General features: G+C 41.5%; 1 long non-coding RNA gene across 9 annotated transcripts in view; it reads left to right on the forward strand.

Annotated features, from left to right (window-relative positions):
• Positions 1-25,175, forward strand: part of LOC141419868 (uncharacterized) — a 79,894-nt gene extending 54,719 nt beyond the window's left edge. For 8 of the 9 annotated variants that reach the window (XR_012444579.1, XR_012444583.1, XR_012444582.1 and 5 more), the window contains exons 3-6: positions 3,214-3,344; positions 14,798-15,021; positions 20,125-20,218; positions 20,656-25,175. This is a non-coding gene — a long non-coding RNA (uncharacterized lncRNA). Of the gene's footprint in view, positions 1-3,213; positions 3,345-14,797; positions 15,022-15,414; positions 15,940-20,124; positions 20,219-20,655 lie in introns of all 9 variants that reach the window. The other variant, XR_012444580.1, reaches the window with a different exon arrangement.
• The last annotated feature ends 850 nt before the right edge of the window (positions 25,176-26,025 follow it).

Here is a 26,025-nt window from a genome sequence, read left to right on the forward strand (position 1 = left end):
TTGTACTCACCTCATCTGTGCAATTCCAGTAGTCGATTCCCTCAGCCTTGATAACCTTCTTTACTGTCTGCCCATGGTATGCAGGCCTTTCACTGCTGTTCATCGTGGACCTTTGCTGTTTCCAGGCCTTCAGAACTGATTCCATTAGAGTGTTTATAGTATCCACTGAGGGCCTTGCCAAGGAATTTCATTGTGTTTTCCAGAAGGGCACCTTTAGTCCCTGATCTCCCTTCAGTGTGTGGTGGGACTCCCTAGAGTCTCATCCCATGGAACCATCAGCACCACTGCTATATGTGCATACTGGTCCTATGTCTCCTTTCTTCCCTTACCAGGCCCATGCCTTGCCTGCATTGTGCTGTGCTAGATCTTCACTCTGGTAGGGATGGGCATCAGTCTGTCCAACTCTCGCTGCATTGTCTAGCAATCTCTTTCAGTTAACATTACAATCCCTGCACCCCACTGAGATGGTTGGTCACCCTACCTGGCAGCCAGAAACAGGTGAGGACAGCTCCTGGGAGGGAGGGTGTCTGTGGGGAAAAGACTCATGCATTAGTTCTTCCCTCAGGAGTGGGGTGGGTACACCAGCTCCATGGGAAAGAATGGGTGCTTGCCAGGCTCAGAAATTTCAGAAGCATCTGGGGAATGATTTATTCAGAGTTTTTCTTTGTTATGTCCCCGCAACCTGTACCAGGATGCAGGTCTCCCCTCAGGGCTTCTTGCCTATATGCTACTGACATTCCTCCATTGAGTGCCCGGCTGTCTTTGGATGTCAGCCTTCTTACTGAAGCCAGGTTTTTGTCTTCAGCTTCCACTGCCCAACCCCATTTGATATGGGGCTACAGTGTCAGCCACCAGGAGACACTGGTATTTCCGCTTAGTTTTCAGTAATCTCTTAATTACTCTTACCCTCTCAGTAATCCCCTGTGGGTCATCAAAGCAACTTAGTTACTGCTGTCCCTTCCCATTGTCATTGGAACTGTCATTTGCGTTCATTCCACATGCCAGGATGTACTCACCAGCCAAGAACTTCCTCTTCAAAGCTGGCCTTTGCAGCAGTAGTTATTACTACAAAGATCTAGCAGCTGTGAGCAGCTAACTTGTGCTCAGTTATTTCTGAATACCATTTACCAGCCCCTGTGGCATCTTCATTACCAGCCGGGTAGAAGATAGGCAGATGTAGGGAAGCCTGTACCATCACCCAATTTACCACCTGCTTTCCTTAAGAACTCTGGAGCCAGCTGTATCAGCATGGGTCATCCAGGAAGCAGAGCACACAGTTATTAGCAGAACAAAAGTTTACTGGGCCCAACACCCACAGATCCCACAGGTAGAAAGGACAGTTTGCAAGCAAGTTGAGCCTGACCTGAGAGTCTTAACTAAGCTGCTGACACAGGTGTAGACCATGTATTGCCCATTCCAGGGGACTGTGCTGGGCCTGGCTGGATGGTCATGTGACCCTTCTACTGTGAGATCCTTCTAGGGCCCGCCACACAGTTGCCCTGGAGAGCAGATGTGGGCTGAGCAACACTGGACCATCTAAGGAGCTGTCTTAGCCATTCCCTGAGCTGCTTTGGGGAGATGCTTTGGCCCTAATGGTACATTAGACGACTGCCTGGGTGCTGAAGAGGATGTGTTTCCAGGGCATTTGCTCCAGGGCATCTTGTGATTTGTTGGCATGGGCATGAGCACGTCCTGCTGAGAGAGGGGGGATCTGGGGACACACCATCAGGGCCACCTCAGAGCCAAGTCAGCACACACTGAGTTTCCTAGAAACTTGATTAAGCCAATTCAGGACGGGTGAAAAAGAAGTCTGGACTACACACTGGTGCAGTGGTCACTGCCTTCACTTGGGTTTCATGGAGAGTGTTTGTTGAGACAAATAATTGATTCTCTTCCCAGGACCCCATTGATTTGATCATTGGATCTGTCAGCCATGAGACAAAGCTCTGGGTCCCTCTACTGCACCAGGGCTGTTCAGGCAGCAGGGTGAAGGGATGATCAAGTGCAGCCTCAGGAAGCTCAGGAGCAGCCTTCCATGCCACAAGGCTCATTCCTGCAGAGTGCTCCTGTCCTTGCTGATCTCAACCTTTAAGATGCCTCCTGCTCTCGGCTTGTGGTGAAGATTGCAATTCTTTTTATTGACTTTACAGGGAAGTTTGCAGAGAGTTAAGGAAGTCTTTGTTCTCTGTTGATTATTGCAAGGAGGGCAGGAAAGAGAAGGGTGTTGGGGCTGAGATCCTTCCATTTCTGTATGTATGTGTTACCCTTAGTTGTGCAGCAGAGTGCCCAATGCTTATGACCCAAAGACAGAAGGTTTGTGGGATTTGCAAACTTCTCCCACATGACCTGAACTGTGACAATGTCCAGGGGCAGGTCATGTTTAGCAATGGTGGACCCTCATCGATGCATTGCCTCATGACTGCTGCCTCTGAAAGAACAGGCAGGGTGAACAAGATGATGAAGAGGGTGACCTTGTTATGTCATAGCAACCTGTTAGAATGTTTACAGTGATATTTGGAGAAAGCTTTAGAGAAGAGGCCCACTTGGTGGGTAAAATGACACTTGCTACTGTTTGAGTATGCACATGTGATGACCAATTCCTCATTGTGCAATCTGGTGGCCAACTCATCCAGCTTCACTGTGAATTAAAGGTGGTGCAAGCAGAGGCAGGATAAACAAGCAGCTTCCATGGAAGAAAATTCCATGCAGTGCTTAGGGAGTGTGAGTGTAAGATGAGGTAATAAGAGTGCTAGGACAATACATTTTAAAACATCTCTTCTCTTTTTCCCCTTCTGTAATAATCCCTGCCTTCTCCATTTTTCTAATTTGCCCTAGGTATATTACCTAGGAAAGCAGATACATAATGGTAGATGTTAAGACAAACACAGACTCCTAATGTCTGTTGCCATGCTGACATAGCAATATAATCCACATTTCCCAGGAATTGTCCCAGTTGCCTATTGTTAACATCCAGTGTGTTCTTCTAGCTCATATGCTGGACCCAGGCCTAGAGATATACAGAAGGCTTGGATGGTGGGTGTGGCAATGAGGTTATATATGGGGAAGGTCCAGAGCATCAGCTTTGGCTTCTATAAGACCCAGATGTCAATTTCAGGTCTTCCTCTTCCTGTGTGACCTTGATTGTTACTCACCACTCTGTGTCTCCTCTCTTCTTTTGTAAACCAGATGATACAAATGCCACTCTCTTTACAGGGCTGTTACCAGAATACACATTTTCACATTGAGACTCCTGATGGGACTTTCATTCTCAATCTTGGCATCTCCAGTTGCAGGTTGGAAATTATTCCAGCAACACTGACTGAAAAGGTTGCTTCCTTCCTGAGGTTTGTAAGTTTCCAACAATCTCTTCCAGAGATTTCCAACAATGTTCCCAGGGACTGGGATGTGATTTTGACAAGTGTTCTTATACTGTTGGAGCATCTCGGTCTTTCAGAGGTCTAGAATGTGTTTTTTGAATCATTGTGTTTATGGAATGTCTCAGTCTGGATGGAAGTTCATCCTTCTAAAGAGCTCAGATGCAGTCTGCTGCCTAGCTGAAGAAATCTCTGGTCCTCACACATTTCTTCATCCCAACCTATTTTGGGACCATTTCCTTGTAGAGGAGTTGAAGCATTGCCACAGAGCACAGTTTGAAAACCAAAGGCTAGGGTTCTTGATAGGAAATCCAAGTTGGCAACTAGAGGGAGGAAGCAGAAAGTGTGCTTCCTAAAATAAAATCTTGGAGAGACGCTGGAGAAATGGAGAAACCAGGAGGGCTCCTGCGCCACAAGACGCCAGTGCCTAATGGGCTTGGGAGAAGCAGACCACCAGGTGAGCTAAGCGGCACGAGGTACTCCCACAGACAACCCTGAGGCAGATCAGCATAGCCGTCTGGACAGACTGACCCCCACCCAGGGAAAAAAGAGAAAACAAACTGAATAATAAACAACAACAAAAAAAGATATGTAGCAAAGAGGTTGGGGTGCCCTGAGCACTGAATGGGGGGGAAGTGCAATCCCTCATGGAACTGTAAATAAAAAGCTGGCCAGAGAAGGCAGGAGTGGCGGGACCTGCCCAGCAACCAAGAGCAGGAAAGCTTGTAAAAGTGGTGGTGTGAGGAAAACTCCACTGGAGAGGCGGGGAAGAGGCACTTCCCATGTAAACTGTAAATAAACAAGCCTGTTTGATCAAACCTACATTGATCAAATGAGATAAAGAAGGACATTCCATACTAATAAAAGGGGAACTAGACCAAAAGGAAATAATAATCATCAACCTGTATGCACCCAATGTCAACGCACCCGATTTCATCAAACATACCCTGAAGGACCTAAAAGCATATATTAACTCCAACACAGTGGTCTTGGGAGACTTTAACACCCCATTATCATCAATAGATAGGTCATCCAAACAAAAAATCAATAAAGAAATACTAGATCTACTTCCGGGCACTGAATGAAAATAACTTCAACCCCAGGATACTCTACCCAGCAAAGCTATCATTCAAAATAGATGGAGCAATAAAAGTCTTCCATGATAAGCAGAAACTAAAACAATATGTGACCACAAAGCCACCATTACAAAAGATTCTGCAAGGGATCCTGCACACAGAAAGTGACACCCAACTTAACCATGAAAAGGCAGGCAGCACCAAACCACAGGATAAGAAAAAGCAAGACAGTAGAGAGTAACATCAAGTTAGGTACACACAATCAAACCTTCAAACAACTAAGATAACTAAATGGCAGGAATCACCACATACCTATCAGTACTAACACTTAATGTTAATGGACTTAATTCACCCATCAAAAGACACCGTTTGACAAAATAGATTAAAAAAGAAGATCCAACAATTTGTTGCTTACAGGAGACTCATCTTACCGACAGAAATAAGCATATGCTTAGGATGAAAGGCTGGAAGAAGATTTACCAAGCCAATGGCCCCCGAAAACAAGCAGGAGTAGCAATACTTATCTCTGACAAAGTAGACTTCAAACCTACATTGATCAAACGAGATAAAGAAGGACATTCCATACTAATAAAAGGGGAAATAGACCAAAAGGAAATAATAATCATCAATCTGTACGCACCCAATGTCAACGCACCCAATTTCATCAAACATACCCTGAAAGACCTAAAAGCATATATAAACGCCAACACAGTGGTTGTGGGAGACTTTAACACTCCATTATCATCAATAGATAGGTCATCCAAACAAAAACTCAATAAAGAAATCCAAGATCTAAAATATGCAATAGATCAAGTGGACCTAGTAGATGTCTACAGAACATTTCATCCAACCTCTACACAATATACATTCTTCTCAGCAGCCCATGGAACCTTCTCGAAAATAGATCATATCCTAGGGCACAAAGCAAGCCTCAGCAAATATAAGAAAATAGAAATAATACCATGCATACTATCTGACCACAATGCAGTAAAAGTAGAACTCAACAACAAAAGTAAAGACAAAAAACATGCAAACAGCTGGAAACTAAATAACTCATTACTTAATGAAGAATGGATCATCGATGCAATAAAAGAGGAAATTAAAAAGTTCCTAGAAGTCAATGAAAATGAAAACACAACCTACCAGAACCTATGGGACACAGCTAAGGCAGTCTTGAGAGGAAAGTTTATAGCCATGAGTGCATATATTAAAAAGATTGAAAGATCCCAAATCAATGACCTAATGATACATCTCAAACTCCTAGAAAAACAAGAACAAGCAAATCCCAAAACAAATAGAAGGAGAGAAATAATAAAAATAAGAGCTGAAATCAACGAAATAGAAACCAAAAAAACCATACAAAGAATTAATGAAACAAAAAGTTGGTTCTTTGAAAAAATAAACAAGATCGATAGACCTCTGGCAAACCTGACTAAAATGAGGAGAGAAAAAACCCAAATTAGTAGAATCAGGAATGCAAAAGGGGAGATAACAACAAACACCATGGAAGTCCAGGAAATCATCAGAGACTACTTTGAGAACCTATATTCAAATAAATTTGAAAATCTAAAAGAAATGGACAGATTTCTAGATACATATGATCATCCAAAACTGAACCAAGAGGAAATTAATCACCTGAATAGACCTATAACACAAAATGAAATGGAAGCAGCAATCAAGAGTCTCCCCACAAAGAAAAGTCCAGGACCTGATGGATTCTCTGCTGAATTCTATCAGACCTTTAAAGAAGAACTGATACCAACCCTCCTTAAACTGTTCCATGAAATAGAAAGGGAAGGAAAACTGCCAAACACATTTTATGAAGCCACTATTACACTTATCCCAAAACCAGGCAAAGACACCTCCAAAAAGGAGAACTATAGGCCAATCTCCTTATTGAACATTGATGCAAAAATCCTCAACAAAATAATGGCAAACCGAATTCAGCAACACATCAAAAAGATTATCCACCACGACCAGGTAGGCTTCATCCCAGGGATGCAGGGGTGGTTCAACATACGAAAATCAATAAAGGTAATAAACCACATTAACAGAAGCAAAGACAAAAACCACTTGATCATCTCAATAGACGCAGAAAAAGCCTTTGATAAGATCCAACATCATTTCATGATAAAAGCTCTAAGAAAACTAGGAATAGAAGGAAAGTTCCTCAACATTATAAAAGCTATATATGACAAACCTACAGCCAGCATTATACTTAACGGAGAAAAATTAAAACCGTTCCCTCTAAAATCAGGAACCAGACAAGGATGCCCACTATCTCCACTCCTATTCAACATAGTACTGGAATTCCTAGCCAGAGCAATTAGGCAAGAAGAAGGAATAAAAGGAATACAAATAGGTAAAGAAACTGTCAAAATATCCCTATTTGCAGACGACATGATCCTATACCTTAAAGACCCAAAAAACTCTACTCAGAAGCTTCTAGACATCATCAATAGCTATAGCAAAGTAGCAGGATATAAAATCAACATAGAAAAATCATTAGCATTTCTATACACTAACAATGAGCAAACGGAAAAAGAATGTATGAAAACAATTCCATTCACAATAGCCTCAAAAAAAATCAAATACCTAGGTGTAAACCTAACAAAAGATGTGAAAGACCTCTACAAGGAAAACTATACACTTCTGAAGAAAGAGATTGAGGAAGACTATAGAAAGTGGAGAGATCTCCCATGCTCATGGATTGGTAGAATCAACATAGTAAAAATGTCGATACTCCCCAAAGTAATCTACATGTTTAATGCAATTCCCATCAAAATTCCAATGACATTCATTAAAGAGATTGAAAAATCTACTGTGAAATTTATATGGAAACACAAGAGGCCACGAATAGCCAAGGCAATACTCAGTCAAAAGAACAATGCAGGAGGTATCACAATACCTGACTTCAAACTATATTACAAAGCAATAACAATAAAAACAGCATGGTACTGGCACAAAAACAGACATGAAGACCAGTGGAACAGAATAGAGGATCCAGATATGAAGCCACACAACTATGAGCAACTTATCTTTGACAAAGGAGCTAAAAATATACGATGGAGAAATAGCAGCCTCTTCAACAAAAACTGCTGGGAAAACTGGTTAGCAGTCTGCAAAAAACTGAAACTAGATCCATGTATATCACCCTATACCAAGATTAACTCAAAATGGACCAAGGATCTTAATATCAGACCCCAAACTCTTAAGTTGATACAAGAAAGAGTAGGAAATACTCTGGAGTTAGTAGGTATAGGTAAGAACTTTCTCAATGAAACCCCAGCAGCACAGCAACTAAGAGATAGCATAGATAAATGGGACCTCATAAAACTAAAAAGCTTCTGTTCATCAAAAGAAATGGTCTCTAAACTGAAGAGAACACCCACAGAGTGGGAGAAAATATTTGCCAATTATACATCAGACAAAGGACTGATAACCAGAATATACAGGGAACTTAAAAAACTAAATTCTCCCAAAACTAATGAACCAATAAAGAAATGGGCATGTGAACTAAACAGAACTTTCTCAAAAGAAGAAATTCAAATGGCCAGAAAACACATGAAAAAATGCTCACCATCTCTAGCAATAAAGGAAATGCAAATTAAAACCACGCTAAGATTCCACCTCACCCCTGTTAGAATAGCCATCATCAGCAACACCACCAACAACAGGTGTTGGAACAGGTGTTGGCGAGGATGCGGAGAAAAAGGAACCCTCTTACACTGTTGGTGGGAATGTAGACTAGTACAACCACTCTGGAAAAAAATTTGGAGGCTACTTAAAAAGCTGGACATCGATCTACCATTTGATCCAGCAATACCACTCTTGGGGATATACCCAAAAGACTGTTACTCCAGAGGCACCTGCACATCCATGTTTATTGCAGCACTATTCACAATAGCCAAGTTATGGAAACAGCCAAGATGCCCCAGCACTGACGAATGGATTAAGAAAATGTGGTATCTATACACAATGGAATTTTATGCAGCCATGAAGAAGAACGAAATGTTATCATTCGCTGGTAAATGGATGGAATTGGAGAACATCATTCTGAGTGAGGTTAGCCTGGCTCAAAAGACCAAAAATCGTATGTTCTCCCTCATATGTGGACATTAGATCAAGGGCAAACACAACAAGGGGATTGGACTATGAGCACATGATAAAAGCTTTAGCACACAAGGGAGGGGTGAGGATAGGTAAGACACCTAAAAAACTAGCTAGCATTTGTTGCCCTTAATGCAGAGAAACTAAAGCAGATACCTTAAAGCAACTGAGGCCAATGGGAAAAGGGGACCAGGAACTAGAGAAAAGGTTAGATCAAAAAGAATTAACCTAGAAGGTAACACCCACGCACAGGAAATCAATGTGAGTCAATGCCCTGTATAGCTATCCTTATCTCAACCAGCAAAAGCCCTTGTTCCTTCCTATTATTGCTTATACTCTCTCTACAACAAAATTAGAGATAAGGGCAAAATAGTTTCTGCGGGGTATTGAGGGGGGGAGCGGGAGGGGGTGGAGTGGGTGGTAAGGGAGGGGGTGGGGGCAAGGGGGAGAAATGAACCAAGCCTTGTATGCACATATGAATAATAAAAGAAAAATGAAAAAAAAAAAAAAGAAATACTAGATCTAAAATATACCATAGATCAAATGGACCTCTTTACGTCTACAGAACATTTCATCCAACATCTACACAATATACATTCTTCTCAGCAGCCAATGGAACCTTCTCCAAAATAGATCATAATAATTTTGGTACAAAACACAAAACAAGCCTCAGCAAATATAAGAAGATAGAAATTGCACCATGCGTTCTATCTGATCACAATGCAATAAAACTAGAACTGAACAACAAAAATAAAGAAAAAAACCATACAAACAGTTGGAAATTGAACAACTCATTGCTTAATGAACAATGGGTCATTGATGAAATAAAAGAGGAAATTAAAAAGTTCCTGGAAGTTCCTGGAAGTCAATGAACATGAAAACACTACCTACCGGAACCTATGGGACACAGCAAAGGCAGTCCTGAGAGGAAAGTTTATAACCATGAGTGAGTATATTAAAAAGACTGAGAGATCTCAAATCAATGACCTAATGATACATCTCAAACTCCTAGAAAAACAAGAACAAGCAAATCCCAAAACAAATAGAAGGAGAAAAATAATAAAAATGAGCTGAAATCAATGAAATAGAAACCAAAAAACCATACGAAGAGTTAATGAAACAAAAAGTTGGTTCTTTGAAAAAATAAACAAGATCAACAGACCCCTGGCAAACCAGATTAAAATAAGGAGAGAAAAAACCCAAATTAGTAGAATCAAGAATGCAAAAGGGAGATAACAACAAACGCCGTGGAAGTCCAGGAAATCAATCATCAGAGACTACTTTGAGAACCTATATTGAAATATATTCGAAAATCTTACAGAAATGGACAGATTTCTGGATGCATATGATCATCCAAAACTGAACCAAGAGGATATTAATCACCTCAATAGATCTATAAAACAAAATGAAATTGAAGCAACAATCAAGGGTCTCCCCAAAAAGAAATGTGCAGGACCTGATGGATTCTCTGCTGAATTCTAGTAGAAGATTGAGTTGTGCCTAAAGCTGTTCTTTTAGTATCATTTTGGGAGGCTTATCTTGATATCTGAATTAAGAGTCTATGCTAGGCAAATTGTTTGAGTCAGTCTCAGTTTCCAATAGGACTGTTACGACATCCATCAGAAGCTATTCATCAAGTCAATCATAGAGCAAAAGTCATACACAAAGTACACATGATGACACACAAAAACAATTGTATTAATTCAGAGTGCACTCTTAGACATTGTCTTTTATTTTCTTTCTCTCTTTCTTGGTAAACTAATTAGCTAGAATTCTCCCTAAGAGGCAAAATAAACAGCCCTTTTCATTCTTAAGCAGTTCACAACAGGGCTCTCCAATACAATCACCCTGGTTTTTCTATGTGCTTTATATACTTTCTCAGCAAATTGCTAGCACAAAGTTTTCAAATGCATGCAAATGCTCAGAAAAACCATCAAACAAAATATCCAAGTTCCTTGTTACACAAATGACGAAAGTCTAAATGATTGTGACAAACCCCAAAAACAGTCTTCCACCAGAGGCACTCTATTCTCTGCTTCCCATGGTGTGGGAAAAAGCCCAAACACCAACAATGTATCTTCTAAATGTCTAGATGTTTCTGGTTCTCTGTGTATGGAGAAGCAAACAAAGCAATCTGCAATGGGAGAGGGTGACAAGCCACAGGCACTGAGTGGCCCTGCCAGCACTGAGTAGCCTTGCCAGCCCCAGCCACACCAGACTGTTCTAGCTCCTGCATAAGTCCATGCAGAATTGGTCTCACTCTTCTTTTCAGTGGATAATCCCTTTAAATGGAAGTGCCTTATGTAATGCAGACCATGTTTCTCACCACTTAGACTGTGTACTCTGTCTTATTTCTTGGGTCCACACTGGCTCATGGTGATCAGTGAGGAGAGAAGCTTTTGTGTCTTGGAGATATAAGAATGGAGATGACTCCTATTTCCTAGTCAGGAAGGACAGTTGTAGGACCCCTTTTAATATGGCTCTGTTTTGGTTAATATGACAGGAGGCCCCTTCTCCAGTGCTACATTTCTGTGAAGGCTGCAGTCACCTGAGTTAGATTGTTTTTTTCTTTTCTGCCCTTGTGAGGTTCACTAAGACATTAATTCTGTCTTTCAGTTATAGCCATCTTTCTGTACTGTACTGCTCACCACGCAATGTTAGAGCTTCGCTTCTCTTATAATTCTAACATTCAATATTTCTGGGTTTCACATGGTCATTGAGTATCTACTGTTACATTCCAGTGTTATTCCATGACACCCCTCCTCTTCCTATAGCCACACAACTACTGTTTGGTTTCAGTCTTTGGGAGATGCAGTAAATTGCTAGGTGTCTCTAGTCATCTACCTCCCCAAATTCTTTCCACCATTTTTTGAAAAATACTTTTGCTGGATATAAAATTCAAGTTTGATAGTTACTTAGTTTTCTTCTTAATGGAGTTTCCAAATTCATTGTCTATATTGACGTGGAACAGGTAGAATATTGAGCTAAGTTCTATTCCTTTTCATTTTTCACCAGAATTCTGGCTCCTCTAGTCTCTAATATTTTATTTCCATCTTCAAGAAACTACCAAAAACTTTGTTGTCATCTCTTGTCTTAGTAGAGACCTTCAATACAGGTCCTTACTCATTTCCCTTCCCACTTGCCTGATGAACAGAATCAGTACATATCCTGAAGGAAATGTGGCTGTGCAGTATTGTTGATGTCTTTCCTGGTTAACTCATTATTGCTCCTGTGCCTTCACACAGCAATTGTAAAATTTTTACCTGGATTTCCTGATTATTCTCAGTGAAGCATTAGTCTGGTCTGCCATAAGTTTTTTTTTTTTTTTTACTATTTATCCATTAGGTATTTGGAAACAAATCTCATTTTCATAAACTTTAGAAACTGATGAAAGAGGGAGGAATTTCAAGAACTTACTCTTTAGATTAAATCATAACTGCTTTTCAGGTAAAAAGACTCAAAATGAGCAAATACGATAAAGACTGAGGGACACTGTGTAACATCATTAGCCTTACTTTGTTTTAGGGTGGAAAAGTGGAAAAGGGAAGGAAATACGTAACACCAGATTAATTACTTTTGACAATCAGGTTCTCATACACACTGCAAAGTTTGAATGAGTGAGTCGCCACCCTTCAGTAATTATAAAGTTTACTGTAGAGCTGCTACTAAGCATTGTTTCCTCTAGGGAGGTTACTTGTTCTAAAACCACAAATAGTCATTTATCTGTTTTTCAAGGACTCAGAGTTAGGCACTGGCAATAAATCAGGGAACAATATCCTTTTTTGGAGATAGAGAGGAATCTACCAGAGAAGAGGAAGTCCCTCGAGAATAGAGGTGACTCTACTGAATATCATTCTTTCTGTCACATTGCCAAAGTCCCCCTCAATTGTACATTTCACAGCTATGCAGACAGTTTTTCAAACTAAGTTTCTATTGTGTTTTCTACAAGTTCCCACACCCTGGAGGCTCTTCAGAAAGGGTAATATCACCACAGAGACTGAGAACTATCCTCTGTTCTCAGGCTCTGCATCACCATGAAACAGTGTTTGGATTTTAGCTCTACAACTCACCAAGAGCATCACCCTAGGCCATTCACTCACCTCTTTGTGCATCAATTTCTTAAAATGTAAAATCATCCCAGAAACCTTTGTTTTCTAAGGTGGTTAGAAGTATCAACTATAGTAAGTGGAGAGAAAGTCATTGGTGAAATTTCAAAGTTCAACGTACTGATCAGGGATCAGTGTGATCCCTGTTTCATCCCCTACAATCCTCCTGGGTCAGACAGTTGGAAGAGTTCAAAGCCCATATATCATGCAATGCAGTGATCTTCTTCTCAATGTCCCATATAGGTTACCTGTCAGCTTCTGCATGAAGAGCTCTTTCAGAGACAATAGAGTTTTCCCTTGTGTTGTCTGTGAGCTCACACCCTGATTCTGTGAAGCCCAGAACTTCTGGGCCCCTGTGTCAGAGCAAGGAAGAGCAATGAAGACTTCAGAAACCCAGAGCTATGCAGTGTGTTTGGTTTGCCTAGATTCTGGTCTGGGAAACTTGCAATCTCCTGTGAGAGTCCAGGCAGCTCTGAGAATGGGCTTGGTTTAATCTACACCTCCTCCTCTAAACACATGGAAAACCAAGTGCCAGTCCATCTCCTTCCAGCCAGGGTTTCTTTTGGGTCTTTTAAACATGTTACCTTCTCTGAAAAGTTCAGGTTACCTTTTATTCTTTGTAAGAGCTGAGACACCTAGCTATTTAAGCAGTTATCCAACAAAATGGGTAGGAAGGAATACTTACGAACAGGAAAGAATGTTTAGCACTTTCACATAAGCTAACAACTAATTTACACTAACTTTTTTATTGTAGCAAAAGTAGTCATAGGATTTTTGAGACTGCAGTCACTTTACATCCCACACTGGCCTCAAATTGTGATCCTCCTACAGCAGCCTCCCTAGTGCTATGATTACATGTATGCACAACTATGACTGCCTAGTTCTGGGAACTTAAGTTATTTAATCATATTACACAAGACAGTAAAATGTGTATAGTTTACTTCATATTAGTTATTTTCACCCGATGTTACCAAGTTATACCTTCTTAACATCAGGCTTACAGAAAATTAGCAAAGTACTTTTGCTGTTTGCAAAAAGATACAACACGTGACCCTACAGGTTTTATCTGGCTCTAAGATAGGTCTTCAGTTCTTGGGTTCTGTCATAGTCTGCTGGGCTATTATAATAAAGTAACAGAAACTGGATGGAATATTGTCTCAGTACATTTTTGTATGGCCGTAACAGAAAACCACAGACAGTGTTTTGTAAAACAAAGAAGTTTATTTGGCCTATAATTTTGGTGTCTGAGAAGTCCAAGAACATGGTGGTATGCTGTGTCATAACATGGGAGAAGGTAAAAGGGTGAGAAGAGAGCATTAAGGAAGCTGTGCATTTGTAGTGACAGATTTGCAAGATATATCCCATGCCTGTGAGAATAGCAATAAGCCACTTATTAATGTATAGCCTTCATGGTTTTCATCCTCCATTAGCCCCACCTTCCCACACTGGTGCATTAAGGGATTAAGTTTCCAACACATGAACTTTTGAGGTACACATTAAGAAATAGCACTTATAAACAATGGAATTTCTGGAGGTTGGAAATCTGGGATCAGGATACCAACATGATCTTGTTCTGATAACAGTTCTCTTTGTGTTTACAGTCTGCTGTCTTCTTGCTGTTGTCTCATATGGCAGAAAGGATGAGCTATCTCTGTGGCTTCCTCATAACACCATTAAATAACATGCATGAGAGCAGGACTCTTATTCCTTGCCCTGATGACTCTGGCCCCTGATACCATCACATTGAGGGATAGAATTTAAAGGCCTGAATTTAGCGGGGGAGTGGGGAGGAACAAACATTCAGACAACAGATTACTTCCTGTGCCTGCTTTTACAAGTACTTAGACTCTTTACCAGTCCACTTGGTTTGGACTTCTTTTTCATTCTGAAAGCAAAGCAGTGTCCTACATCATACCTTCCCAGAGTGAATAAATAAATACGAGGTAGAACTCTTATTTATAGTAGCAGTTTCAGACTAATGTTCTCATTACTCAAACATTCGTACTTGAATTTCAATGTCTTATAGAAATAGTTGCGATAAAAGAATTCTGTCAAAAAGACAGAATTGTAAACAAAATAGCATTGTGAAGGCAAAATGTACTGATAAGGGAACCTTATGTTTCTTTTCCAGCCTTTTATGCCAGTGCTTCCCTTTTAATCAAAGAAACATTTCAAGCAGGAACCAAGGAGAAATTATGACAAATTACCTTCTCAAAGTCCTGAAATCCCACCCCTTCCTCAGAAAGGAATCCTTTGTTCACAGAGACTCCAGTCAGTCTCCAGTCAGTTCCTTCCTAAGGGCAATTCTTACTGGATATTGGATCTGTACCTTCCCAAGAATTGCGATCTCCAAAGGTAAGTTCAGTAATGTAAATGTCATTCTGTAGTGTGTTTGAAAGCTTTTTCTATCTCTGCATTACTAATTAATGTGATTGTATCTCATATTTTGTTGGTAATGTTCATGATGTTTACCAGCACAAGGAGGTTTTTAGGTATAGTTAAATTATTTTGTTTAGATTGCATATACCTTCTTTATGCTAGAGAAACCAGCATATTTTATAATACCATGCATTCTCGTGACTTGCAGCTAGGGAGATTGGGAGGTTGTAGGCCCATCATTACTTCCCATTTTGTATTTGGAAACGATAAAGGCTAGAAAGAAAAGCATATTAGCCAAGACTGATTTTTTTCAATTTCTTGGAGACATTCCAGGGTATATCATAAGATTTTCTGGAATTTTTTTCACAGGATTTTGAAATGCCTCCAAAATTTGCTTTAAAATTCTCACATTGGTGAGGATGTGGGGAAAAAGGAACCCTCATACACTGCTGGTGGGAATGTAAGCTAGTGCAATCACTATGGAAAACAATATGGAGGCTTCTTAAAAATCTAAACATAGATCTGCCGTATGATCCAGCAATCCAACTCCTGGGGATATAACCAAAGGAATGCGACACAGGTTACTCCAGAGGCACCTGCACACCCATGTTTATTGCAGTGCTATTCACAATAGCCAAGTTATGTAAACAACCAAGATGCCCCACTACTGACAAATGTATCAAGAAAATGTGGTGTCTATACACAATGGAATTTTATGCAGCCATGAAGAAAAATGAAATTTTGTCACTTGCAAGTAAATGGATGGAACTGGAGAACGCCATCTTAAGTGAAGTTAGTCAGGCCCAGAAAGCCAAAGCCTCAAGTTCTCCCTCATATGAGGATTATAGACCTAAAACAAATGCAGCAGTATTATGGGACACGGGTCACACTAAGGTGAGAACACGCATGGGAGGAATAGTACAAGGGAAAGAAACCAAAAACTTGAATGTGGTTGATGTGTCCACTGTAGAGGAGCGAATATAGTAATCTTAAACTGGCAGAGGCCTCTATGGGAATGTGACTGTGAAGTAATGAAGAGGTCTGGTAGAGATGACCCAATTTGGGTTGTTTTATATATATAAATTATATATATACATATATATTATTCATATGTATAAATTATGTATATATAATTCACATATATATATATATATATATATATATATATATACACACATATGCATGGAAACAACACAAGGAAACTCCCTGTGTAGCTATCTTTATCTCAAACTAGCAAAAATGCCGTGTTTTTCTTTTTTATCTTTTATGTTTTTTCTTCTACAAAATCTGAGAACAGGAGGGTGGAACTGGTTCTGGGGGAGAGCTGGCACCAGTGGGAGGCTGGAGGGAAGAGGTGGCAGGGAAAGAGGTAGGAGAATGAACATGGTTAAATACTGTCTACACATGCATGTAAATGAAAAAACGATACCTGTTGAAACTGTTCCAGGAATCAGGGAGATGGGGGGAGATGAAAGAGTGTAGTAGAGGGGGAATTCAAGTATGATGTATCTGATACATTCTAAGAACCTTTGTAAATGCTACAATGTACCTCCATTCAGCACAACAATAAACAAAATTCTCACAAATTCATTCCAATTAATGTTACTATTTTTTAAAAAAAATTGCAGCATTTGAGGGTGTGTTGAGTGAATTTTCCAAAAACAGTACAAAAGTTTGTTTTGAGTGGAAGCAATGAATTATGAAAACTCCAGAAATGTTAAGAAATCTAGTTGGTGTCAGAACAAGCGTTAAAATAATCCAGATCAGGTGCTGAGAGGTATGAACTCCTACCTCATCCTCCATGGATCTATATGTCCAAAGGCAGTGTCTTATGTGATGGCACATTGGAGGATACTTCTCTTCTAGAGAGGGTTTTTCAAGCACTTGAGAATGTTCTTTATGACCTTTTGGGGTGACCTGGTTTTTTTATTTACTGCCGTGGATGTGAAAATAGATAGATCATTATACTTAATAATGAGAAAGTCAGTTTGACTGGAGCCCAAGCTCATGATGCTACCAATTATAACAAATATGTTTGGAAAGAGTTGGGGTCCACTTTTTGAGGGTCATGAATGCCTTAAGTGTTCAGCAGTTTTCAGGAGGTAATGTGGAGGCATTGGAGGTTCTGTGGTAGTGTTGGAGCAGAAATATGAAATAGCTGGAGTTAGGCTGTAAGACTGTTAGTATGGCTAGAATGTGTTGGATTAGCCAAATTGGGATAAGCAAAGACAAAGAGGTCAGTCAGAAACTTGCAACAAACAGGTTGGATGAAAGGTGCTGTGGGAATTATCCAACTATATAGTGAGCTCTCTTATTGCGCTATTGCATAAAATCTCACAGTCTCTGGCTGGCGGAGTGGCTCAAGCACCTTCCTAGCAAGCATAAGGGCCTGAGTTCAAACCCCAGTACCACCAAAACAGGGGGGACTGGTGGAGTGGCTCAAGTGGTAGAGCACCTGCTTAGCAAGCGTGAGGCCCTGAGTTCAAGACCCAGTACCAAAAACAAAACAAACAAACAAAAAAAACAAAAAACCCCTGGTCTGTAGTTACGCTGATTAGGGTCTTTCCTGGTTCAACAACAATGAAAATAAATCCCTTGCTTTGCCTTTTGAAGTCACTTGTTTAGAATGGGCTTCTCAAGTTGCATGTCAGCCTTTGTGATCATCAAGTGTATATGGTTCTACAATGACTGTCTTCCAGTGTATCATATTGATATACAGTCAAACAGACCAAGTGGAAGTATACACCCCACACATGCTTTCAGATCTGCTATGTGTTGAGGCTGAGCCATGGGACCATATTCCACTTTGATGTTGGAAGAAAGAAGGGATTTCCTTGCACTCAGTGGTTGTGTAAGGCACAACCACTATCTGCCTTACATTTGATGAGGGGAAAAGATAAGGACTGTTTAATTGAGACTTGAGTTTTTCTGTCATTAGGAGCTTTCTTCTAAGAACTTTAGCCAGTGAATTGGGAAACCCTGAAAATATTTAATGAATTAGTTTCTTTTCAAGAGAAAGGTTGTTTTCCTACCTTTCATTATATGAACTCATAGCAAAGGACCTTACTCCTGTTATATTTTTCCTTATGATGGATAACTTTTATTATCTGCACACTAATTAAGAAAATACTGCTGTAAATGGTAGACTAATTTTATAGTTATGGATTACAATAACACACACAGGAACTTGGAGTAAGTACTGTGAACCCTCAGAGTTCATTTGTAAACCCTTCCCAATGAGACGACATGTGTTCTTTTAGTTTGGACCAAGGAAACCTATTGCATCGCAGGTAAGTTTATATTTTCATGTCATATTGACCTCGTTGCTACTATATCCTTACACAGACAGTTTGTTTGGGCTACACCATTTCACTTATTATGTTTTCTTGTATATTTTCATTCCAAAGTTCTGTTTGGACCAGCTTTTATTTCTTTGATCTGCTCTCTTCACTGCCTGTGTCTACCCTATTCCACTAAGAGACATTCTTATCCATGAGACACCCATGAACATTTCAGGAAGTGGCCAAGCTGAGGACTGGGTTGTGCTTTCCTAAGAAGTTGAAATGCTTCTGACTTGCTGGTATCCATGTCCCTCAATTTGCAAGTCAGGCTTTGTCACTGAAAAGCTGTTTCATACCTGTCTGCTTTTCAGAGTCTCATAAATGTCCCTTGAATATCTACTGTATGTAAGCCTCTAAGGTAGGCATGGAGTCACCATTTGATCTAAACCACAAGCTCTATCCTCCAGGAGCTCACAATCTAGTGGCATGGAGCAGATGGCATAAGAGCTAGAGGATAGGACCATGGCAAGGGAGCAAATGCTTCTGAGTAGAGGCTCTGCATGACTGGAGGCTTTCAAAATTTAAGGTTCCATGACTGTGATTTGTGTGGTGCTATTGGCATAGGATAAGGAGCACCCTGGCATGCAGTGAATGGAGAGGTAGGCATCATCACTACATGACTGTCTCTTCCCCTTCCACACCACTTCTTCCTCCTCAGGTGACCATGGGAGTCAGAGCCTTGGTCTGAAGGGAGCAAAACAGGTCAGCAGAGGACAGGGTATAGGCTATGCTCATTAGTAGTCAATGGGATGATCCTGAGGGAAGATGGAGTGGCACCCAAATCCTATCATACTTCTGGTTATTAGCACTGGATGGCTCAGACACTGTGGTTATGTGAGCAGTTACCTAACTCTGGCATTAGGGATCAGAAAAGAAGTGAGGGACTTAGTCAGAGGGTACAAGACCTAAATTGTGACAGACAATTAATTACAGACCTTAGACTCCAGAACAAGTGGAATGCTACAGAATTCTGACCCTGTTGAGTGCAAAAAGGCCCTTTCCAGGGTGACCAGGTAGGTAATTCCTGACTTCTGCATCTCTGAGAGAGGTTAGGGGTTTGGTAGAAAGAGCAGTGGTTCAGCAGAGGGAGAGAGGGGGTCCAGGTCCTGTCAGGAGTCAAGGTAAGACATGAGGCAAGACTGAGGGGTCCAGAACACAGGAAATTTGGGTTCCAGCCCTGCCTCTGTTTTCTGGCTGAGTTATGTCCTATAATCCAACTCTGCAATCTGAGGGAGGAGGACTCAGATCATCAGAGTGTGGGGCTCCTGCCTGGAGTCAAGGGGAGGACTCAAAGGGAGGAATGAAGGGACCTTGCACTCTGGATCAGAGGAAGACTTCCACCCACCCTTCAGTCACGGGCAGAATTTTCAGGTGTAAGTCTCCTTAACTTTTGCTGCTGGGGTGTCAGGGAGGAGTGGGACTTCATCTGAGCAGTGTGTCCTCTGGTCAGCAAGACACTGAGAGAGACCTATATTTTCTTTTATCCCTGTGTAGCTCAGGCAGGACTGTAAGGAAGAGATTCCACCCCTGCTTTCCTCTTTAGGGTTGTTGTGCTGTTTAGAGAGATGGTGGCTTTGGCCTTCAAGATGAATGTGAGGGTTAGCAGAGGGAAAGGACCCAGGTCTTGTGAGGACACTCCAGATACAAAGGACCTCTGAACCCTGCTACTTCTGTCAGCCTTGGGAAGCCCCTGCAAGATGGTGTCAAGATGGGCTGCATCCTCTCTTTTGTCCCCCAGGTCTCAGGGAGATGAGATTCTGAAGTGAGAGGAGCCATCTGGACAGCAGAGGGAGCCTTGCCACATATGCAGAGGGAATCTGCCAAGAGTCAAGGTGAAGAGAGAGGAAATCCCCACACCCAAACACAAGACCCCAGTCCCAACCTGCCTATTCTGTCTGCTATGGTCTGAGGCAGTGTCCTAGATCACTGAGCAGACGAGGCCCAGGAAGTGTCAGGAATTAATATAAGGTGCAAACCCTGTGTATATACCAAGGGCCCCAACCACATCACACAACACAGGAGACCCTACAATTTCTAGCCTCACAGGCCATACTGGAAGCCTCAGAGCCTCAAGCTCTCTGAGCTATATGTACCCCGAGGAGGCATCTTGCTTCATTCCTCAGGCACTCAGGGACAGGCCCATTAGGAATACAGGAACCTCAGTGGTCATTGTGTACCAAAGAGAAGACCTGTAATAGGCTCCTTTGAGTGCCACCAAGGGTGCAGTTCTCAGCTACAATCGTTTACTTGCTCCTTCTCTCCCCACCAGCCTGAGTCCCCATCACCAACATCCTGTCCATCCTCCTGCCTGCTGTCCCCAATGAAAGTCATGATGCCTCATGGTCAGAAGAGCCAGCAATCCAAGCTGGAGGAAGCTCTTGTGCCCAAAGAGAGGCACTGGTCCTGGAAGGTGGCTAAAGAGGAGGCCACTTCCACTGCTGCCTCCTCTTCTACTATTCTGATACCAGCTGCTCCAAGAGATGTGCCTACTTCTGGGATACCAGGATTACTTCCCTACTATCTTCAGCAGAACCTGTGAGTGCATGCAGTTAGTGTTTGGCATTGATGTGAAAGAAGTGGATCCCACCAACCACTCCTATATCCTTGTCAGTTCCCTGGGGCTCACATATCATGGGATGCTGACTGATACCCAGGGCATGCCCAAGATGAGCCTGCTGATAATCTTCCTGTTCATCATCTTCATGGAGGGCAGCCATGCTTCTGAGAAGGTCATCTGGGAAGTGGTAAGTATGATGAGGATAGTATATGCTGAGAGCTTGAAGTACCTCTATGGGAATTCCAGGAGGCTGGTCAATGAGGATTTTGTGCAGGAACAGGTACCCAACAGTAATCCTGCTCACTATGAGTTCCTGGGTAACCCAAAGGCCCATGCCCTAGGGTTAGGGACCTGGGACATGGGAAAGTACTTAGCAGTAAAACAGATGGTATAAAGAGTGAGAGAATGTAAAAATTAACTTTTGCCTTCGCTTATTCTGTTGATTTCCCTGTGATATTAAAAAATACATGATGATCTGAATTTGCATGGCTATTTAATAATGTAAGTGAAGTTAAATCTTAGCAAATAATTCCACAACTCACTCTCATTTATTCTTTGAACCTCCAGTGAACACTGGCTCTTAGAAAGACCTTTGATTAGTGGTGGAGATATTAGTAAACTAGGGTCAGCCAGACTGACCCTTACTCAAAGAATGGTAGGGTCTAGGAGCATCAGCCATGCAAGGGACATGTTGAGATGTCCTCTAAGACATAAAGAAAAATTAAAGGAGGGGTGAGGAGGTAGACTTCAGGGGCCAAGTGTCAATGCTCTGAGCCAAGGCAGTTTTGGGGCATCAGGGATCTTCAATTTCTTCCGTGGGAGCTGAATGTAAATGAAGCTGTGTCATGGCCAGGGAAGGATCCTCAGATGGCTGAGAGAGTGGAAAACTGCTCTGAGCAGTTCCTTTTACATGCTGGATAATGCAGAAAGGAACATCTTTCTGGGATAGATATGAGAGGTGCTGCTGAACACAGCACAAAAACTAGGTGATACATCCCCATTGTCTGCCATGATTTCCTGAGAGAGAATGGTGAATGTCTCATGATTTGAGGTCTACACATCACTAGATCCCAGGTGGTTTTCTGTCTGAGTGAGAGAGCTAGAATAGACTACTTAAATGATATTTTAATGTTATCTCAAGTGTAATTTGGCCAATTGAAAGCAAATACTAGATTTTGGTTGGTGATGAAATGAATAAAAATGTTGTTTGGATGGAGCAGCTTCTGGGAGGGGGTGAGGAGCTGGTCCTTAACTCAGATTCTAGGAGCTTCCCAGCCAGGAAGAGTCCTTCACACCCAGATTTTCCAATGAGTCCTCTTAGCAGGAGTATTTACTGAATTTTATTCATGGTATTTCATTTGGGGTGATTATCTTAGTCCATGGATCACTGAGCCTCAAATTCTCTGTTGTCCTGGAGAACAATGACCACATGAACAACATACCAGATTGGGAGGGGCTGGGATTCAATACAGTTAGAAATAACAGCCACTGCCATTCACTACAGTTTCAGCATCCACAAGGCACTGCCCCAGGGGCTTTACATACATAGCACATGTCCCAGCAGTCCTACTGGACAGGCCTTATCAGCCTTGCTTCACAGATGAAGAGCCTGATGATGACAGTATGGGGAATTTCTCTACATAACTGGCTAGTCAGTTACAGGGGGAGAGGAGACCTGGGTCTAAATTCATCTGGAGCCCACGCTATTCCCACTCCTCCCAGTCCAAGGATGACCTTCTGACTCATAGTCCATTTCTCTTCTCAACACTGCATTATGTCCTTGGTGATAAAAAGAAGGAACCTGATGGAGGTCAATGTGCTAAAATAAGCAATAAAGAAGGCGACAGTGCAAATCAAACAATTTGTGCATTGGCTTCAGTTGGTTCCTTGAGACTGACTGTGCCCAGCTGTGGGTATTTCTGTCCAGTCCCAGCACTTCCAAGCACTACAACTCCTTCCCATTGGTCATCTCCCATGTTCCCTCCCTTCCAACTCTGCAACCTTGCCTGTCCCCAGTCCTTCCCTGTTGCCTCCTCTGGAGGCTGTAAGAATCACCTGTCTTCCCTGTTAAGGAGCATTGCTAGTCCCTACAGAAATCCCTAGGTTCACCCATAGCTCATCTTTTTTCCCTCTGATAGCCATGAATCCCTTGGCCAGAAAAGTTCATGCCCAACTGTAATTTTAGACACCTGTCCATCCCTACTTGGGATCAGCAAAGGTTTTGCCTTCCCAGTGGGTTGTGAGTAGACTCTGACTTGCCCAATCATTGACTGCCTCTGAAGGCAGAGGAGGATTTTTAAGGGCCTGTGGATATTCACTCTAGGATCTTAATTAGCTTCTTGTTTCAAACTGATAACTGGACACAGAAAGGATGCATGGGCTTGTTTAGGTGGTCAGAACCTGGAGGCCCTCATAAGTGGGAGATGAGTAGCAACCATCCACTGAAGCTGAAGTACTGAAGACCAATGGTAATAGTACTTTTGTGCTGAGCACCTACTATGAAACAGTTTGTGGAAGACAGTGCAAGCACCCATTCATTCCCTCGCCTCCTCTCCTCCCTGGGTGAGGGGAAAACTGCTGTCTGCTGTAGTTAGGAAGGGGCATGTGACTTTTCCTTGTGACTGAATATGAGTGGAAGTGCTGCTTGTCATTTGAGAGCCAGTTTGCATTTCCAGGCTTCCTCCCTCTTTCAATAGCAAACGTGGCAGCTCCATGTTCACGTGATGGAAGCAGCCTGGATATGGGCACCTGAGAACAGAGCCACTGCCAAACCACATTCAAGTCCATGTGTCCCCAAAATGATCTTTTATTGTGTTAAACCACTCAAATTCAGGTTTCATGTTTTATCAGCTAACAGTTACTTTAACTTATAATAGCTACTATTCATGTTGTAAAGCTTATTTAAATATTTAGGCAGCAAAAATAGTAGTGCATTTATTCTTGTTGGAAAAAAAATCTAATAATTTAAATGTACCATAATTCCTCCTTTTCAAAATTCACTCATAATTCATCCTTCTCATCTAAGAGCATTACAATAATGAATCTGGTGTGCATTATTTTAAAGGTGACTTTGAACTTTTTTCATACACAGATATCCTATAAAATATATGGATCACTTAACATATACAGATCATGGTGTTCCTATGGATCTTAAACTTGCCGTTAAAACTTAATAAAATGGATGCAGATCTTTTCACGAAAGCACATGTAATCATTGTCTCAATTCTGCAACCACTCTCTAAAATTCGAGATGATTCATGTGCCACAATTAATCAAGCCATTCTTTTCCTGATGGACTCATAAGTTCTTCCCCATTTGCTGTTCTGGTTATTAGAACTGAAATAATCTGAATTTGAACATGAATTTTTGTGTAAATGTAAAGGGCTGGCCCAAGGCGCAGGCATCTTTTTTACTAAGAAGACAATATGGACACTGGGTTAAAGTGAAACTATGATGAATAATTTAACTTTTTATAAATATTACTAACATTTTATCACCAAAAATGCTATCCTAGTTTACATTGTCATAAAAATCACAGATGATTTTAAATTCTAACATGTCAATGGGGTATTTCTTCTTTGCTTTGGAAGTACTTTATATACATGCATGAAAATAGAATAATGAGAACAGTGAAAATTTGTTTGGGGGGAAGAAATAGTAATAGAGTGGGAAAATTTGATCAAAGTATATTCTATGCATGTATGGGCATATCACAAATAAAAACATTTGTATAATTAATATATGCCAGTAAAATATCACATTGTACCTTAGAAAGATGTGAAGTTATCTGTCAATTAAAATAAATAAATATGAGATAAAAACACCCTCAAAGAAGATTCTGTAAAAATGTCCAGAAAGTAAGGAAGGAGAGTAGACAGGACACCATCAGGGAGTAAGGGATAGGGGGAGGATTCAGGGGAAAACAATGGCCAGCTTTCATGAAAAAAGCCACATACAATATTAATTCAGAGAGCCCATGCAGCTGGCAGGCAGAGCTGTGGATCTACTACTTAGCACTCTGGGGAAGGGAGCAGAGGAAGAGATGGAAGGAGAGGAGGAAGTCCATGAATAGGGTTTGAGAATTCTGGGAATTATCGCCATCTCCTGGAACTTTCAATGAAGTCTAAGTGGACAGGCCTGTTGGCTGCATACATTAAAGGCATACCAGACTCCTCACCCTCCGTTAGGACTCCACTACCTATATCAGGAAAATCATAGCTGTCTCCAAGAATCATTCTGGGTGAGCTATACCTCTTGACCATTTTAGTGATTCAGAGCACCCTGACCAGTGTCCCAGGGCTGGAAGATTTCCTGGTGCCTACCGGGGGCTAGTATTTTAGTGTGTTCATCTATTGTAACCCCTCCTAACCCACTGTGTTAAGGAGCAGGATGATGACTGATGACTGACAGCTTATAAGGGCCAAGAATACCAATGAGCAGTGCAGGGTAGTGGTCAACTGCATGGAGTGGGACACAAGGTAGAATGCACAGTCTAATTACTTCAACCTCTTCAAATGAAGGGGTGGGTGTGGTCATGCCTTGCAAAATTATCCAGGCGGTGTTCTTGCCTCACATTGCCTCCTATGGTTCCTGAGTTCTTAGCCCAAAGGTGCAGGTGTCTGGTGGCTATGAGTGCTGGCCTACGTTGTCTGCCGATTCTGCTTGGGGTAAAGGGCTGCCCCAAGGTGAAGACATTTGCATGGTCGATGGAAATCCAAGGGATATGGCATACACTTCTTCGTTAAACTGGTGGGAATGAACAGAGTGCAATGCAGAAAGCATGGTGTGCCCCATGTTGAGAACATCCATAGCTCTAAGATGGTGTTTGGGTCTGAACAGGAGACGTTCACAAGGTCACTCACGGTGCTAACTTCCCATGGGAATTCTGAAGGTAAGTGTGCACAGTTAAAATGAACTGTGAGTTCCTTCTTGGAGGCAGAAGACCCAGCTGGGAGCAAGTTCCATATTGTTTTGAGAGAGAAAAGTGTCATTTATTTTGGTTATACTTTATTTGAGGTACTGTACAGACATTAATATTAGTTTTTATATAACTGTGCCTAAGAGGATAGAGCTAGTATAAAC

The sequence above is a fragment of the Castor canadensis genome, chromosome X (genome assembly GCF_047511655.1).
Source record: "Castor canadensis chromosome X, mCasCan1.hap1v2, whole genome shotgun sequence".
Classification (NCBI taxonomy): domain Eukaryota; kingdom Metazoa; phylum Chordata; class Mammalia; order Rodentia; family Castoridae; genus Castor; species Castor canadensis.